This window comes from Chlorocebus sabaeus, chromosome 15, assembly GCF_047675955.1.
Source record: "Chlorocebus sabaeus isolate Y175 chromosome 15, mChlSab1.0.hap1, whole genome shotgun sequence".
NCBI classification, from domain to species: Eukaryota; Metazoa; Chordata; class Mammalia; order Primates; family Cercopithecidae; genus Chlorocebus; species Chlorocebus sabaeus.
In genome coordinates this window covers 57,775,440-57,795,481 of record NC_132918.1, presented here as the reverse complement: position 1 = coordinate 57,795,481, position 20,042 = coordinate 57,775,440, and the positions used below count along the sequence as shown (strand labels likewise).

General features: G+C 38.3%; 1 protein-coding gene across 2 annotated transcripts in view; it reads left to right on the top strand.

Moving 5' to 3' along the window:
• Positions 1–20,042, top strand: part of TMEM108 (transmembrane protein 108) — a 330,830-nt gene that overhangs the window by 22,246 nt on the left and 288,542 nt on the right. The window lies entirely within an intron of this gene.

Sequence of the window (20,042 nt, the reverse complement as noted above, 5' to 3'; positions counted from 1 at the left end):
CTGCCTTGTGGTCTGCGAAGGCTTTTGTGAGGGCATGATGTTTAAGCTAAGGATTATCAACCCAGAGAAAGGAAGTGACTTGCCCAAAGTCAGTCAGTAGCTCACGTGTAGCAGAGCGTGGCCTGTAGCACAGATTTCTCCCCTGCCCTGGGCTTATCCCTATGAGTTTTGTGGGAGTGCTGAGAAAACATTCATTGTTCAAGTAATTTGATTTTGCATTTCACTGGGGCCCATGGCTTAGCTATTCTATGAATAGCTTGCATTTTGATAATTTTATGGACTGTTTGTATATCCCCCAAATTCATGTTTTAATCTAATCTCCAATGTGATAGTATTTCCAGGTGGAGTTTTTGAGAGCTAATTAGGTCATGAGGATGAAAATACCTTCTAGAATTCGTCTACCAATTCAACTTCTAGTATTTGTCCAACTTCTAGTATTTGCCTATGCTATTATCTTTCTGGAAGGCAGTTTGGCAAGATATATAAAAGTGTAAAATGTATGTACACTTTGACCCAGCAATTCAACTTCTAGTATTTGTCTAACTGCATAGCCATGAAACAATATATGCACAGAGATACCCACTACAGGTTTGTGTTTGTATGAAAAAATCTAGAAATAACCTAAATACCTGTTAGTGGGAGACTTGTTAACTAATTTAATATTAGGAAACTAGATACTTATACATGTTAACTGTGGAATACCATATGATTTTAAATTTTTATTTATTTTTATTTATTTATTTTTTAGTAAACAAAGATTTACATATGATTTTTTTAAATGATATAGTAGTTCTTTATTTGTTTTTAATGGAAGGGTATCCCTGACATATTATTTAAAACAATTCTGATCATAGATAACATAAATAATATGAGCCCATTTATGTAAAATTGTTCATAAATGTATGCATGTATATGAACATGCAAGGCGTGTTCAACAAAATCTTATCAGTGTTTTTTCCAAGTGATTTTTAGTTTTGCTTTGGCATTTTGCTGTGTCGTTTGAATGTTTGTACAATGGGCATGTCTCGTTCTTAAAAGTCACAACAGTATTTAAAACAAGCATTGCCCTATTGACCAAGTGTTTGCAGCATCATCTAATTAAGTCAGAGCATTAAATGGGTACAGAGAATTGGACATTGCTTTCATAGAGCATCTATTAACTGTATATACCCTATAATACTAGGGGATATGAATACAGAGAGCTGTCCTTGTTTCCTAGGAGTTTACAGTTTAGAATAATTTCAAGGCAATATGTTACTAAGTAGGCATACTACACTGGTGTGTGGAATATGTAAGTGCCCACCAAGTAGAAATTTTATAATGGCATTTGGATTCAGATTTATCACTTTACTTTGAGGATTTACCCAAATATGAAAGGAGTATCAGTGATTGCTTCACACTAAAGGGAAGGGGTTTGGGCACAATGTGTAGACCTCCAGTACCATTTAACTGAGTGTTGCTACCAGTTTGGGCATGTAGTTTTCAAAAGGAACTAGTAGTTTCCGTCATTGGCAATTAATCAGGTATCCTAAAAACCTGCAATTTAAATCTAATAGCATGGACGGTGAGTCTTCTGGATGGCAGTGTTGGCGAGAAAGTCCAAGAGTGCATTTTCTAGGAGAAAAGGTCACTTATTAGCTTTGCAAGTAAAACCTATGCTTAGTCATTCCTTCATTCGGTTTTTCTTTTCTGATGTTCCTTTAGCAGCATCATATTATTTTTTGACATTGGAAAATCATAACCTGTTAACCCAATGCATAAACAATAGCTAGCAATGCTTTTTAGAATTTTTGATAATTTTATCAATTTTCTACTAATATCTCATTCTTTATTGTAATTTTCTTTAGGCTCAGAGAATAAAAGCATCTGTCTCTAGCCAGTGGATCAGTAGGATAGTCTTTGGAGCCAGTAGGATATGAGCCTGTGGTCTGAATTGGGTTAGTCACCTTGAATCTTTAATGTTCTCTGCCACACATTCTCCTCTTTTATGGTCTTACCATAAAAATTTGTGCTAAGAGGAATCTCTGGAAACATTCTAACTCAGGACACACAAACTGCCTTAGAAATCTGAAGTAAATCTCACATGAAATTTACTTACACATAATTAAATTTAGTCTAAAATCTGGTGATGTTATTTAATGTCCGTTCATTTCCACAAAGATTTATCAAGCTTCTGTGGATTCAAGTGAGAATGGAAGGAGAAAATTTGGAGACAACACTTCTGAGGACTTTTGCCAATCACCTAAGCGATGTGAGGTTCCATATTGTGGCTTTTGAGTGAGATTATTCAAAGGTGTCATGTGTTTTTCTCCCTCTGGGCCTTCATGTGTATGAGTGGAGTGTTGAAGTTAACCAGGCCATGTTTTTGCCAAATGAGCAGGTCCACACTACAGTGGGGATAGAGTTCAGCATGTTTGGAAGGGAGTGGTTATGACATTTGACTATGGAATTTAAATTGACTAAGGGGATGAAGTTGGACATGAGGAGGGTGAGGGACAGTGAAAAGATATAGTATCCAATGGATTGGAGGTCTCCCTGGGGTCAGAGACTTGCTGAAGTTGTATCAGAGGTGGGAAGCTGACAGGAGATGGTAGTGGTGGGAGAGCAACATGGAGGAATTTCAGCTAAGGACTGGTCTGTGACATTGGAGTTAGGGCAGAGGACAGGGACTGAAAAGCCAGGGTGTTGGAATGATCATCTGTGTGGATACTGAATTCACTTAGAGTCATGGCCACAGGAGTGATGAAGAGTGATAGGGAACCAGGAACCCAGATCTTCCCAGAATGAGGGAGAGCGGGCAATATAATCTGATTTTGTGTGATTCAAAGCTCAGGATTTTACTGAAGAAGAAAGGAAGGACAATGGTATAGACATGATAAAGATAACCCACTCCACCTCTAAGCCTTGAGGTTTAGGGAATGTGGGGAGAAAATAGTCACCACATAGCAGGGCTGGAGGTAGGGTGAACGGTGGGATCTTGCTGATGATCATAAGTTCCAGAGAGCACAGGGAAAGGGTTTCAAGCATGGGAAGGGTGGGTGATAGGGTCAGGAAAAGGAATGGAAAGAGCCATATGGTGATAAAAGTGTAAGGTTGGGAAATGACTTGTGAGTGCTTGAGGGCTTCTCCTTATATTCTTAACAGGGATAAAAGATGTGATTAATTTAGTCCTGATATTCCCAAGGCTATTGATTTATAGAGTGGAATGCGAGAGAGGGCAGCACCCAGGGTTTTGGGTCTCCCGCTGGACTCCTGCTTGAGGGGGTGGTCTTATACAGAGCACATAGGGCTCCCATGTAACCCCAGCCAGAGGAGGGGCTGCCTTGAGACCAAGCATTCATTACCCCTGTCCAGGGAAGTATAATGAACAGTAGAGGTCATGGAACGTTCTCTTGCTTTATTCAACTTTGTGGATCACTTCACGTATTTCACCACATAGACAGCATTCCCTTGTGCCATATTTCTGATTACTTTGTGCCCAATGAGTATCCTTTATTCATTTATTGCTTCTTTCCTTCCCAGTTACTTGTGTTCCTTTTGTCTGGACAGAAGAAAGCTGTAATGTCTGCCAGTCTGAGGACAGAGCGTGTGTGATGGTGCCCTATAAGACTCTACTGAATTGAGATACTGTCTGCAGGAAGGCCATTTTGTCTAAAACCAATGATCACTTCTGCTGACCTAAAAAGCATTCAGTTCTATCTTCTGGTCACTCCAGAAGAGATTCCATAGTATAAGCCAAAAGAAATTAAATACATGAAGTGACCTTTAAATAATCTATATTAGGGAAATTAATTTGTGTTTAACTCTTTGGAAGCACTAGATTTAAAATTCAAAATGAACTCCTTAATAAGTCCCTACTGTCTCCTTGTGGACAAATGCTAGGGTCTTTAATATCTTTATTTTTTATGTCACAGTCTGTTGAGCTCTAAACATACTTGTATAAATAAAGAGATTCAGGAAAGTTTTGCCAAAAGGACTTAATTTTATTTCTAATTCCTTTTTCTGGAATCCTGCTTCCTTTACAAGGATATTGTACAGAAATGTGATTTTATGAAATACTTAAATTGTTTTAATACTTTGCTTTTAAAGGTCCACTTTGTATGTAAGAGGACTTCTCAGATTTGAGTCATAATTTTCAAAACATAGTGAAGGACCCAATGGGAATATAAAGGTTGGTTAGAGAAATAAATGTGTTTTTTTGTTTGTTTGTTTGTTTGTTTTATGGACAGTTAAGCATGTGATGGAGGTTCCAAAGGTAGCTTGAAGTAGGGGAAGATAATGCTGATGAAATCACTATTTCACGGATGTCCCTTCCTTCCTTACAAAGAAATCTATCCTAGAGATCACTTATGCAGTATGTAAATAATAAACACAGTCAAAGTTGGTTTACTGGCATTTTTCCAACCAGAACTTTACACTGATACTTCCTCTCCTCTGTGATAGAGTCATGGTTATCAGTCCCTTAGAAGATCTGGAAAGTCCTGAGGTAGCAGGGTGAAATCGGACCCCTTCCAGGCTGTAAACTTTTACAAGGCACAACCAGGCCTTTTATGTCTTAAGTGGTGAAGTTCTTACCATTTGGGAAGGCATAGATGTTAAAGTCACAATGATGTGATCCTTGAATATAGAGCTACTCAGTGTGTATTTGTTGGATGGATTAATTTGTCACTGCATTTTTTTAGCACTATGTATTCTTTTTTAATTCTGTGGACTCCAAAAGTGTGGTTGTGTGTAAGGATATGTACAAATATACACTTACATAAGTAGACACACAGACGCACACATACATGCACAGAGATATTCCCATATGCAGAGAGACACCTGACTCTTGGTTCACACAGTTTTCCATTACAGAATGTTGCCTTTCCCAGCTATAGTAAATAAGTGGGGTTATATAATGTAGTTGTATTTGGCCAGTTCTTTATATTTTGCCTCATAGAGGAAACAATGAAATTCATCTTAGGAAATCATTAAGTCACAGTTCTCTTGAAGGGGGATGTTGTTTTCTCCTTGTGGCTCAAGTCTGATCTCTCCACCTCTGACCTAGTTTTGACATTTTGTAGTTCTACGAAAGAAACCCAATTTTTTTTCATGTTCCAGAAACAGGCTCTTTCTTCGTAAAAATAAATGAAAGGACCTCAACATAAGGTGCATATTTTCTAATTAAGAGCATCTATGCTGCATTTAATTGATAGCTTCTCAACCTTATTTCCAACAAGTTGTTTTATTCATAACTGGGCCAATTCTTATTAAATTTTAAAAAATTTATGTCCATATGGCATTCTAGCGGTATGCGCATTTGTACATAGCATTCTAGGAATGAAAATAGCATTTTAAAATGGAAATTACAATACCAGCATGTGCCTATTTCTACATAGTTCAGCCATTTTCAAGGCTTAAAGTGGGCGGGACCACACATCTGAATTTTTCAGTGTAATCGTGGGGTTATCAACGCATGGCAATTTTGGTTCTGTAAACAAGGAAATACACTGTGCTGGAGTTTCTTCTGTAATGGGTAAATATACTCTCTAACTTAAGTGTAAGGATTCAGAGCAACCACAATAGCTATGTAAAGCTACTCTCTTTTGCTTCACTAGTGTGGTTTCTTTGAGGATTTTATTGTCATAATTCTTCACATGTACTTATATTCCAATTACTTTACTATATTTGGTGGCCCAAACATGACATTCCTTACTAGATTCCTATTGTTTTACTTAGACTCATCTTTTCTGTGTAGTAAAGACTTTCTTGGAGCTTGGAATTTAATTGGTGTTATGCTGGGATAACTACCAAGTTCATTCCCATTGCCATCTGGTATGAGCCTCTTTAGCGTTGTGTGTGCCTGGTTGCACGGTGATCTCTTCAGTCTGTTTTGTATTACTATATTGTTATTTATAATGTACATCTCATTTATTTTATACCTTATTCTAGAAAGGATTTAGGATGGTTTACAAAGGTGCATAAAAAATAATAACTTAAAATTTAAGAGTGTAAGCAATAGAAGAAATAAGAAAAAAAGGCAGGATAATAAGAATAGAACTTGAAAGGGGCTGAGAAAATTTCTGGCTTTTAGGGCTGATATTCATGCTTTTGCATGGACATATATATGAAGTGTTGGGTATCATAGAAACCATTTAAAAAAGATCTCTACTCCATTATATAATATCCTTAGTATAGGAACAAACCATTTACCTTTCCTCTTCTATAGTTTGATCAGTGTTTGTTAATCTTTAAAAAGTTAATTTATTATACATAGAAGAGCAGTTATAATGTGTTATTTATGAAGAATAAAATGCATACCCTCTGCCTAGCTTAAAAATAAAACATAACCACTGCCTTTGAAGCCCCCAATGTGCTCTTTACCAATTGCATTCTCCCCTCTCTTCCCTACTGGATGTAATTAGTACACTAAAATTTGCAGTTATTCTTTACTTTTCTTATATTTTAACATCTCTTTACAAATACTTAAGTAAAAATGGAACAATAATATGCATGTCTTTTTCTGTGATCTTTGCTTCTTGTGCTCAGCACTGAGATTCACCCATGTTGAAATTTGTACCTATAATTCATTCATTTTCACTTGGGTAGACATGTGCTACTTATCCATTTCCTTATGAACAACAAACAGTGCTATCAGTATTCTTATTTGTGTCTCCCTTTTGTATGTCTTACATAGGTATATATGTGTGAGACTTTCTCTAGGTTTTAGAATTACCAATTTGTTGTCATAGGGATAATCAACTGTGCATATTAAGCTTTACTAGATAATGTCAAATTGTTTTCCAAAGAGATTTCTCCTCCCACTAGTGTAAGAAGAGCTCCTGTGCTTCATAACCTTCTGATACTTGGCATTTTGTGGCTTTTTGATATTTGCCCATCTAGTAGGTAATTGATGCATTCTTTATAAAGGTATTGAAGCCTAGCGCCAGAGATGAGTTATATGTATCTGCTCATCTTATTCACCAGACCTTCCTTCACAACTTCTCTTTTGTCCCTGAAGTTTTCCTTTGTGCCATCCATCTAAAGCTTGACTACATCTCACTGCTTTAGCTCTCTGAATTATGAATGTTCATATGCTACTATTGCTTACATTAAACATTTAGAACACATTTCAAGTGTCTTCAGTCATGGTTCTCTATTAATTAGCTCAACACATAAGTTGAGTAATTCATTGACATTGGACCTGGTATATGCTAAGGTAAGTACTTTGCTCTCAGAGGCTTTTGTCTAGCTAGGGTGGTGAGGGCCAATAGGACTGTAAACAATTATGTGATAAATTAAAGTGCTATGAAGGAAACATCAGGTGCTGAGATGAATAACATGGAAATGAACTTTAGCTGGTGTCTCAGTTTTGCGCTGCTGTAACAAAATAAGCTGGGTAATTTATAAGGAACAGAAGTTTATTAGTCTCACAGTTCTAAAAACTAGGAAGCTAATTTGTACAGCAGCAATAGAAAAAAAAAAAAAGAAACTGGAAAGTCTAAGAGCATGGTTCCAGCATCTGGTGTGGGTCATCCCATGGTGGAAGGCAGAAATGAGCACATAAGACAGAGGGGTAATCAGACTAAACTCATCCTCTTATCAGGAGTGCATTCTCGTGGTAATTAACCAGTCCCTGAGATGATAACATTAATATATTAATGTTATGTCTTAAAGGTCCCACCTCCCAACACTGTTGTATTGGGGATTCAGTTTCCCACATGAACTTGGGGGAACATACTCAAGTCATAGCAGATCGTGTGGCCAAGGAAGGCCTCTCAGGCAGGTGAACTTAGCTGAGACATGACCAATGGGAAAAGGTTAGCCAGATGTTGTGACTGCTATGTGTGGGGCAGGTTGGAGGGAGAGAAGGAAACAGAGGCAGCACTTCAGGCCAAGAGGTTGAAGTGCGAGGAACTTGAGGCGGGTTAAAACTGGCATGTTTAATAGTTGTAAGAAGGCAGATATGGCTGGGAGGCAGATGCTTGTTTGGAGGACGGTGGCAAGAAATTAAGAAAGAGAGAAATCTTACAGCACCTCTTAGGCAGGGTAAGGAGTATAGATTTATACTTAAGTGCAAGAGAAAGCTGACGAAGGGTTCAAAATGTGGATGGGGGAGGGAGAATGATATGATCTAGTTGAAGTTTTAAGATAACTTTTGCTGATATGTGAAGATTGGATTGAGGATTATGATTGAATGATTTTTTTTGTGTGTTCAAAAAAATCACAAAATTTTAAACATTTGCAGCACCTGTTACCTGTGAGGATATAAAGTGGGGTCCTTGCTCTCTAGAAATTGTTCGTAATCATTTAGGGTGGTGAAACACATAAGAAAACTGTTAGTACTAAATGCCAAGTGAGCTGTACAAAGACGTGTTGCAGGATTAGAAAAGGAAGAAATAACTGGCCAGAAGCCATCAGGAAAGGCTTCCTGGGGGCAGCTATGAGGCTCAATACAGACAGGGAAGGATGAGTAGAAGTTAAATAGTAGGGAGTAGAGAAGGCATTCCAAGCAGGACAAAATGACGTGCATCTGTGTTTGGATAGAACAAAGGAAAGCTGGGAAATGAATTTAGAGAGAGAGAGAAAGCTGTTAACAGGTTGTGAGAGCCCTTGAATGACCTCTCTCCCCTAAAGATGGCACCACCAGTAGAGTAGTGAACTGACACACTTCACATTTTCATGAAGATGGAGCCGATGGCTCTGGTTTAGAAGACTTTACTTGAGAATGCAATTTCTTTACAAACAATATCATTGCATTTATAATTACAGACTTATTTTATTGGTCCTGGATTAGTATCTTATAGGTCTTTGCTGGGTCACATGGTTGATTTTGGTCTGGCATTGGGTCTTTACATAAGAGAACCAGTTCTTTTTTAAAATAACCTAAGAAGTAATTAGTCAAATGCATGTCTAGCTAATAAAATAAGGGCACTCACTTTACTCCCTCAGGACTTCTTCATTTCAGCAGTAGTGCAAGGAAATGGTTGAGGCAGCATGCATCTGGGGGACTTACTTATTTAGATTAACTAGGATAAAGTCACATCTTTTAAGGTCTTATAGGAACGTAAGGTCCAGTTCAGTACAAGTCCTTTTATTTAAAACCCAAGCCATTCTCATCTGTATTTGATCCTTTATTTAATACCCAAACTCCTCCCTTGGCCTGCCCTTAAGTAGAATTAGTGGCATCTTGTGATACTCCGTTTTGGCTTCTGGCTTCCAGCTTCCTTCATTTCTTAAGACTTTATATTTACCCATCATGCCCGTAACCAGGATTGGTGCATAGTCTGTCCAGGCTTTGTTTGGCCAAAGTCCAGCTGTATAATTGACTTACCTCACTCTTATGCTTCCAAGAATGTGTACATTGTTCAGTCTCCTTGTCTGCTTTTCCACAGTATTTTGTATATTTACATATTCTTTGCATGTATTTATTTAATATATCCTATTTTTATTCACTATTTTTACTCCCTAAATGTCTTTCTAAAGTTCTCGTCTTCCTATCAGAGCCCAGTGCTGCATATTTGCCCAGTCTTCTCTCATGGCTCAATACCATACATCATACCTCATTCAATGGTGAAGAAATGTTCATGAAGACCCTAAACAGTACAGAGCACTTGATTCTTTTCCTGCTCCCTCTGGAAGCACTGAGTGACATCACCAGTATAATAACCATCCTGGGTCATTGCCAACCTTACCACACGTTTTTTTCAGATAATTCAAACATTTTGATAGCCTGCCGCAGTCACAGAGTTAGAGAGACCCTCAAAGTGCCAAGTGTGAGATGGTGTGCCTGTCTTCTGGAAGGGTTCTGGTCTTGGGAGAGGAGGGCTTACACAAGTGAGGACAAGAGAGGAGTACAAGACTGGCTTTACCAAGTTATCTCTGACATAAGACAGTTCACCTTTGGCAGTTGCAGGGCATGGTGTACCTGCTGCCGCTGCCCTTCTCTGCCCTGAACTTGTGGGCAGTGAGCTAAACAAACTGAGGACATTTTAAAGGTGTATTCTCCACTGGAAAAGGCTTAGACCTCTAATGCAACCTATAAGCAAGTGCTGCAAATACAGATATAAAGGAAACACGTAATAATCCCTGAAGAGTGTTTATTAAGAAGAGAGCATGATTTAAATCTCATTGCAACATTTCATACCAAGGACTCATTCTTTATAACAAAGCAATGTCCCTGTCCTGGTAGACAACCCATAGAAAAACCATTTTGTTTCTCTGAGTACAGTAAACTCTTTGCACTGAATGCTTTCTCTGATATGTCTGTGTGTGTCTGTGTGTCTGTGTGTGTTTGTGTGAGTGTGTTTAACAGTCTCTTGTCATTAAAAAAGAATCACATTCTGAACTGAAGATGGGTATGAGGGTGCTAGGGTACTGCAGCTGCTCTGAATGTTATGTTGCCTTTAAAAAAAATTGAACATTTGCTGTCTTCAGGGAACTCCCATTGAAGAGATGGGGACACCAGACAGCTAACTAATGCAGCTCTGGTCTCATTTAAGGTAGAAGCTCAGGAATTTTTGTTTATCCCCTCTCTATGTTACCAGCATATTGTACACTGCCTGGTGTGCAAAAGGTATTCAGTAGGAATTCAGTTTTTTGTTTGGAAATAATTTCAGAATTTTAAATAAGTTGCAATATAGGCTATAGAGTATACCCACGTCTCTTTACTCAGTGTTTTAGTTTGCTAGGGCTGCCATAACAGTGTATCACAGGCCAAGTGGCTTCAACAATAAAAATGTATTTTGCTATGATTCTAGAGGCTAGAAGTCCAAGATCAGAGGTCAGCAGGGTTGGTTTCTTCTGAGCCCTCTCTCCTCATCTTATAGATGGCTCTTTTCTCCATGTGTCTTCACATGGACTTCTCTCTATACATGTCTGTGTTGAAATTTCTTCCTCTCATAAGACCACCAGTCATATTGGTTTAGGGCCCACTCTAATAAAATCATTTTAATGTAATTACCTCTTTAAAGACCCTATCTTCAAATATAATCACATTCTGAGGTTAGGACTGTAACATGTAAATTGTTGCAAGAGGATCATAGTTCAGCCCATAACACTCAAATTCACTTAATATTTTTCCTCACTTGCATGATGATTTGTGTGTTAAACATCTGTTCATATTCTTGTTAGCCATTTCTATATTATCTTTGGAAATAATACACAAAGTCCTTTGCCCATTTTTAAAAAATTGTGTTGACTTTTTTTGTTGAGTTGTGGGAGTTCTTTATATGTTCTGGATATTACCCCCTTATCAGACATATAATTTTCAAATATTTTATCTCATTCTATAGGTTATTTTTTCACTCTACTGATATTGTTGTTTGATGTACAAAGGTTTTAACATTTGATGTAGTCCCATTTGTCTACTTTTGCTTTTGTTGCTGGTGCTTTTGATGTCATATCCAATAAATCACCAAGTCAAATTCCAATGTTATGTTTTCTTCTGAGAGGTCTGTAGTTTTAGATCTAACATTTAGGTCTTTAATCCATTTTGAGTTGATTTCTGTATATGGTGTAAGACAAGGGTCCAACTTCATTCTTTTGCATGTGGATGCCCAGTTTTCTTAGCACCATTTATTGAAAAGACAGTCCTTTGGTATTGGTACCCTTGTTGAGAATCATTTGACCATATACAAGGAGTTTATTTCTGGGCTTTCTATTCCATTATAGACACATGTTTTCTAAGCTTACCAGATCATTAGGAGAATCCTGATGACATTTAGGAAAGGGATCCCCGCAAATAGCATCTAAAGATATTCACACAACAGTGAGGTCAATGAGGTAAAAATAATGATTAAGGACAGATTCTAGAATTAAGAAGTACTTATTATGATGAATATGACACTGCTAAAATCTGTCAAGTAAAATATGTAATAAAGCCTCAGGATAATCAGACAATGGCTTATTCTGGTTAAGGAAAATCTATTTATCTCAGGATTTAGCCAAAAGTGCTTTAGTTTTAAACCTTCATTAACATAAAATTATTAAGGGTATTATAATATAAATGATTAAGGATTTCACAAGATCATGGGATCATAACTCTCATGTCAATTACCACGTTTAATGTAGAATAAGGGGAAACACAGAATACACGTGGCCAAAGAATACCCCAAGGAAGTTATTTGGTTTTGCTCTTTACCACATACCCAATGGTACTTTTTAAAGCAGGCTTTCTTTTTAAAATAATAGCTTTATTGAGTTATAATTTACATATTATAAAATGTACCTTAAAAATGTGCAATTCAGTGATTTTTTAGTGTATGTAGAATGTTGTGCAACTATCACCACTATATTTCAGAACATTTTTGTCACCCCAAAAGAAATCTCATACCCATTAGCTGTCATGCCCTACCCCGTTTCCCCTAAGTCCCTGACAGACACTAATCTACTTTATATCTCTGGATTTGCTTATTCTGGACAATTCCTATAAATGGAATCATTCTATACTCAGTCTTTTGTTTCTGGCTTCTTTTACTTAGCAGATGTTTCCAAGGTTCATTCATGTTGTAGCATGTGTTGGTACTTCATTCCTATTTATTTATTTAAATTGACAGATGGACATTATATATATTATTTTATAAAATATGTTTTGAAATATGTATACATTGTGGAATGGCTAAATTATGATTTAAGCTAATCAAAATATGAGTTGTCTCACATATTTGTGGTAAGAACACTTAAAATCTACTCTCATCAATTTTGAAGTATACAGTATATTGTTGTTAACTATAATCATGTTGTTGTATTTTAGGTCTTTTGGACTTATTAGTCCTATCTCATTGAAATTTTGTGTCCTTTGACGAGCATCTCCCCAGTTCCCCCTTTTCCCAAGTCCCTAGTGTCCACCGTTTTACTCTCTGCTTCTATGAGTTCTCCTCTTTTATTGTAGATTCCACATGTAAGTGAGATTGTGTGGCATTTGTCTTTCTGTGCCTGGCTTATTTCAGTTAAAATAGTGCCTTGTCCATGTTGTTGCAAATGACAGGATTCTCTTCTTTTTTTTTTTTTCTATTGTCTCTCTATATATGTATCACATTTTCTTTATCCATTTTTCTGTTGATGGTCACTTACGTTGATCTCATATCTTGGCTATTGTGAATAATGGTGCAATGAGTATGGGAGTGCAGATATCTCTTCTACATACTGATTTCATTTCCTTTGGATATATACCCAGTAGTAGTATTGTAGGATTATATGGTAGTTCTATTTTAATTTTTTGAGGAACTTCCATATTGTTTTCCATAGTCACTGTATTAATTTACATTCCCACCAACAGTGTACAAGAGTTCCTTTTTTCCCACATCCTTGCCAACACTTATCTTTTATCCTTTTGATAATATTCTTCATTCTAACAGGTGCGAGATGATATGTCATTGTGGTTTTGATCTGTAGTTCCTTGATGATTAGTAATGTAGAATATTTTTTCATATTTGAAAAATATGGTCATTTGTATGTCTTCTTTTGGGAAATAGCTCTTCAGGTCCTTTGCCCCCCACTTTCTAATCAGGTCATTCACTGAGATTCGTAGAGGTTAGTCAACTTTTCCCAAGTTATATAATTAGAAAGTAGTAGAGTTGGAGTTTCAACTTACTTGTACCTGTCTCCAAAGTTGAGGCAGATTTTTTGTTTTATTTTGTTTAAAATCACAGGCACAGAGAGTTGAGTGAGTCCTATTTCTTGGTACATGGAAACAAGAAATAGGATTTTATTCGGCTCCATCTTGATTATTTACTTAAATATTTATTTCCTTTTATCTTCATAGTTCATTGATCCCCCCTCCACAAGCAATGATTTTAATTTGTTTTCATGTACAGATGCTTTTCAACTTATGGTGTTGTTACATCCTGATAAACACAATATAAGTTAAAAATGTTGATAATGTGTTTAATATACCTAATCTACTGACCATCATAGCTTAACCTACCTTAAATGTGTTCAGAACACTTACAGTAGCCTACGGTTGGGAAAAATCATCTAACACAAAGCCTATTTTTTTATTTGTTTGTTTTTTGAGACAAAGTCTTGCTCTGTTGCCCAGGCTGGAGTGCAGTGGCGCAATCTCAGCTCACTGCAACCTCCCCCTCCCAGGTTCAAGCGATTCTCCCACCTCAACCTCCCGAGTAGCTGTGATTACAGGCGTGTGCCACCACACCTGGCTAATTTCTGTATTTTTAATTGAGACGGGGTTTTGCCATGTTGGCCAGGCTGGTCTCGAACTCCTGACCTCAGATGATTGGCCTGCCTTGGCCTCCCAAAGTACTGGGATTACAGGCGTGAGTCACCACACCCGGCCACAAAGCCTATTTTATAATAAAGATTTTATAAATAATTTTGAATCAAAATCCAAAATTCAGAGTACATTTTCTATTGAATGTGTATTGCTTTTGCACCATTGTAAAGTCAAAAAATAATAAGGAGATCCATCATAAGCCAGGGACCATCCGTACATCTTTTTGAGTGTATTATAAAATATGTATGGTGTTGTATTCATGAATTATAACAAATCTTTTTTTCCCACTGAGCCTTGCAATTTTAGAATCTATCCATGTTGCTATGGGTACATCAAACCTGCTGCGTCTCTTTGCTATGCTTCTCCACAGAGCATCCACTACATTTTTACCCATCTATTCGGCCAGGGATGCTCACTTGATTCCCTCAAGCTCCCCTTCTCCACAAACAATACTGCTGTCAGCAGCTGCTTTTGATTGCACATGAACATTCCTCTGGGATATATACAAGGGAGTCAAATTGCTGGGTCATACTTAATTTGATGAAGTAGTATTGGATTGCTCTCCAGAATAGCTCTACCAGACTTCCCTCTACTAGCGGTTCTTGGGGGTTGCTGTTTCCCCAACACTACACCAATACTTGGCATTATCCAGCTTCCTAATTTTTGCTAGGCAAATAGGATAAAATGAAATCTTGGGGGATTTTTTGGCCATTTCTTTAATCACCAGTGATTTGACATTTCTTGCTATTTAGTTGTGATTTCTCGCAAGTGGAAACAACCCTACTGAATAGTAATCCTAACCCACAAGAAGTCCAGATCATCACTAGTTTTCTGCTGTTGTCCTTCGTCACTCCGCCTCCTTAGCACATCCTCATGGTTTTTCCTTCTCTGCTGTAAACCCTCTTCCCTTGCACCTATCCTTTTTATCTTTTTGATAATATCCATTCTGACAGGTGTGAGGTGATATCTCATTGTGGTTTTGATCTGCCTTTCCTGGGAAAAGATCAGAAAAGATCCTTGGGGAAAGATCAGAAGCTATTTAGCCCATCTTGTGTTTTTGTTGCTGTGGGAAACAAGATTCTCCTGCTTTGTACCAGCAGTGAATCAAAGAAGAAGTAATAGATGATTTGAAGGGTGAGGACAAAGGCACAAGGCCACAAGCAAGTGATGTTCCTTTAAAACACAACATTCAAGGAGAAGCAAGTGAGTGAGGCTGAAAGTGTGAGGAAAGATTGCTAGGAAAGGGGTCAGGTGGTATCTGGAGACCATCAAGGTCCAAAGGAAGGAGGAGATGATTCACAAAGGAACAGGGTACTGAGTAATGTGGGGACCCTTGAGATTTGGAAAAGGAGGATGGCAGTAGGAGGATTTAAGGGCCTAGATTTTTAAATACATGTACTTTTGATAAGCCCAAACTCATCAACATATATACATTAAATGTGGGCAATTTTGTTTTATCAGTTATGCTTTGATAAAACTAAAAAATAAGGAACTTTTCCATAAAAGTAGGTAGTGACACTAATAATAGTAATAACCCCTTCTGTGTGTCTGTTTCACAGTTTAGCATTCTGCTTGCAGTTTAAGGAGTCGAGGATGCCACTGCCTCATTATGCATGTGAAGAGACCATGATATAGATGGGAAAAAGGACTTCCTCAAGGTCTTTTGGAAGTTGAGATTGGAACCTGGGTCTCAAAGCCCAAGTAACTTACTGCTTATTTCTGTAACATGATGTTGGAGATTGGGCAGTGCTTGGGAGAAGCAATGGACTTAATAGAGTGGCAGAAAGGAGATAAAAGGAAGAGAAAAACTGCAGATGCAGTGTGTGTAATAAAAAATAAGTTACTCTGCCCTTAAAGTTTATGTCCTCTAATCTTCCACTTTAAATTGTTCCCTCAGATTTTTCTAGTGTAAATAGGTTGAGAATATTAGAGCTGATTACCTTTTCAGTTCTCTAGCCCAGTCATCCTCATTGGCCAAAGGCCAACAGACAGTTTTCTGGGTTGAGATGTAGGAAGACTTTGGCAGTGGGCAGCAGTCCTTCTTAGCCCATCTTTGCCATGGAGCACAGTCTCTTTGGGTTGCGCCACCTTTACAGGTTAGCTGGTGTCAGGCTTAGGTCATATACAGGGATCCAGATCTACAGATAAGCCAATGAAAGGAAGATAAATCAAGTGCAAGGCCAAGAAATAAGAATCAGGTCACCACATCAAAGCCAGAATGACAGCACTCTGAGCTGGGAGGGCTGGGGGCACTGCCTCAATTCCTCACATGAGATAGTTGTGCTAGAGCCCAAGAAGCAGATAGATCCAAGGCAAAGAGACAAGGACTTGGTGGGGGGGCCAAGGCTCCAGTAGTTTCTCATTCTTTGCCTAACTGAGCCAGTCAAAGACTCAGACAAAGGGCAAGACAAGTGAGCAAGTGGGTACCTGGCCGTTTGGGACTGTGCTGGCGGTGAGCAGGGGAGGCAGCTGATGTTTTATAAATTGTCGCAAACAACACACCTAAGGTCTTGGGCTTTGTTTTTGCAGAGGGGAAAAAGGGCCCATTTGATTGTGCTTTGTTATTCTCCTACTCATTTTTGTTTTCTTTTTTATTGTAGTGATGGCAGTGGTGTTCAGCCAGGAGCAAGTTATATGAGGTAGGGTTCTGCCCAGGGGAGGTGCCAGGGGCAGGTGGTGAGATAGGCTACCTGGGTGTCCTCAGAGCACCCTGGAACACCCATTTCAGTGTGTTGTCTGACCCAAGAAGGTCAGCACTCTGCTCTCCCAGTTTGTTCTTGGGTTGAAGGATGGATCTTGTAAAATCTTGAGCAAAAACAAAGGCTAATTCTATCCCTAGGAGGAATGTTTGGGTCACATTTCCTCTTGGAAGACTACTTCCACAGTTCTCAAAGTGAGAAGGCAGAAATGAAAGCACTTTCCATTGAATCTATAAATGCCTAGGTAATCTATAGATTCAATGCCATCCCCATCAAGCTACCAATGGCTTTCTTCACAGAATTGGAAAAAACTACTTTGAAGTTCATATGGAACCAAAAAAGAGCCCGCATTGCCAAGACAATCCTAAGCCAAAAGAACAAAGCTGGAGGCATCACGCTACCTGACTTCAAACTATACTACAAGGCCACAGTAACCAAAACAGCATGGTATTGGTACCAAAACAGAGATATAGACCAATGGAACAGAACAGAGTACTCAGAAATAATACCACACATCTACAGCCATCTGATCTTTGACAAACCTGACAAAAACAAGAAATGGGGAAAGGATTCCCTATTTAATAAATGGTGCTGGAAAAACTGGCTAGCCATAAGTAGAAAGCTGAAACTGGATCCCTCCTTACACCTTATACAAAAATTGATTCAAGATGGATTAAAGACTTAAATGTTAGACCTAAAACCATAAAAACCCTAGAAGAAAACCTAGGCAATACCATTCAGGGCATAGGCATGGGCAAGGACTTCATGTCTAAAACACCAAAAGCAGTGGCAACAAAAGCCAAAATTGACAAATGGGTTCTAATTAAACTAAAGAGCTTCTGCACAGCAAAAGAAACTTACCATCAGAGTGAACAGGCAACCTACAGAATGGGAGAACATTTTTGCAATCTACTCATTTGACAAAGGGCTAATATCCAGAACCTACAAAGAACTCAAACAAACTTACAAGAAGAAAACAAACAACCCCATCAAAAAGTGGGCAAAAATATGAACAGACACTTCTCAAAAGAAGACATTTATGCAGCCAACAGACACATGAAAAAATGCTCATCATCACTGGCTGTCAGAGAAATGCAAATCAAAACCATAATGAGATACCATCTCACACCAGTTAGAATGGTGATCATTCAAAAGTCAGGAAACAACAGGTGCTGGAGAGGATGTGGAGAAATAGGAACACTTTTACACTGTTGGTGGGACTATAAACTAAGTTCAACCATTGTGGAAGACAGTGTATCGATTCCTCAAGGATCTAGAACTAGAAATACCATTTGACCCAGCCATCCCATTACTGGGTATATACCCAAAGGATTATAAATCATGCTGCTATAAAGACACATGCACATGTATGTTTATTGCAGCACTGTTCACAATGGCAAAGACTTGGAACCAACTCAAATGTCCATCAAAGATAGACTGGATTAAGAAGATGTGGCACATATACACCATGGAATACTATGCAGCCATAAAAACGAATGAGTTCATGTCCTTTGTAGGACGTAGATGCAGCTGGAAACCATCATTCTCAGCAAACTATCACAAGGACAGAAAACCAAACACTGCATGTTCTCACTCATAGGTGGGAATTGAACAAGGAGAACACTTGGACACAGGAAGGGGAACATCACACACCTGGGCCTGTCGTGGGGTTGGGGGGAGGCGGGAGGCATAGCATTAGGAGATATACCTAATGTAAATGACGAGTTAATGGGTGCAGCACACCAACATGGCACATGTATACATATGTAACAAACCTGCACGTTGTGCACATGTACCTTAGAACTTAAAGTATAATAATAATAAAAAAATAGCATAAACTTGAATAAGGAAAAAAAAAAAAGCACTTTCCCTTTTCTGTTTGTGCCCCTAAATTCCCCTGCACCTTCAGTCTTCCTTTGGCCAGGTACCTTCCTTTTGGGTTGGCCCAGCTTCCTCTGCCTGCTGCTTAGGGTTACAGGAGAGATGGCCCATCGAGAAAGGACTCGAATCCTTGTCTTCTATTTATGGAGTAAATAGGTACTTGGCCAGGATTCCCTGAGCTCTTGCTCCCAGGCTAACTCATTTGCCTGTGTTCTGAGGAAACAGGCAGAGTGTCTCTTCCCAGGACAGCCCAGGGACATTCAGAGTGATCACCCCGGATGCTGCCAGGTTTTTGTGTGTCTCCCAAACTAAGACTTTTATACAAACTAAAATCACCCTTTGAGGATAGAGAACTCCCTCTATCATGGAAACATGTAGCAAAGTGGATGGAGGGATGGCAAAGTGGGGCAAGGCTGTCTCACCTGCATGTTTTGGCTAAAAATGGTAGAGTTTATTGGAGCTCAGTGTGTGTGTGTGTATTTCAGATCTTTGTTTTTAGTGACTCACATATGTGCTCCTGAGTTGCTTTTTGTGGACGACAACATGGCATATACCTCCCTATTCTTCTCAGTCCTTTTGGACATCCACTCATTTTATATTACCTTAGGGATGGTTCCAGCCTTCCTACCCAATTCTGAAGTATTAGCAGACAAGTTACTCCCAAACAACTAGGCAGTGTCTGATACCCTTGTGGCAATCAAGTGATGCTCTACAAAGCTGCTTTGTAGAGCTGAGCTGAGTGGCTAGGGTCTTTGTAGAGATGAGCTGAGTGGCTAGGGTTAGATTAAGGCTTGGAGAGGTCCAAGAAAAATTAACAAGTTACAAAGCTGTAACCCTCTGAAAAGCTACAGAATTATTAGTGATATTTTCAGTTTTAATTATTGATGGCAACTCAATAATTTAAGTAGTTAATCAACTCAAGAATAAATACAACTTAGCAGGAAGTAATTAAAAAATTGAGATGTTTAACTGGAGGAGTTTTAAGATTAGAAGTTATCTATTCAGTCAGAATAATTGCACCAAATACCAAATTATTCATTTACCAAGTGTGAATTTTTTTTTCTTTCTCTTTCCCTCTCTGATGCTCACATACATGTATTTTATCATACTTGGATCTTGTAGGAAAAAGACTGTGAAGGGACTGATCATTTTCAAATCATTTATCCAGTGAATAGATATTGAAATATTATTTTGTATGTTATTCTCTGCTCAAAACAGTAAGGGTGTTAAGATGCTTAAAACATGATTGT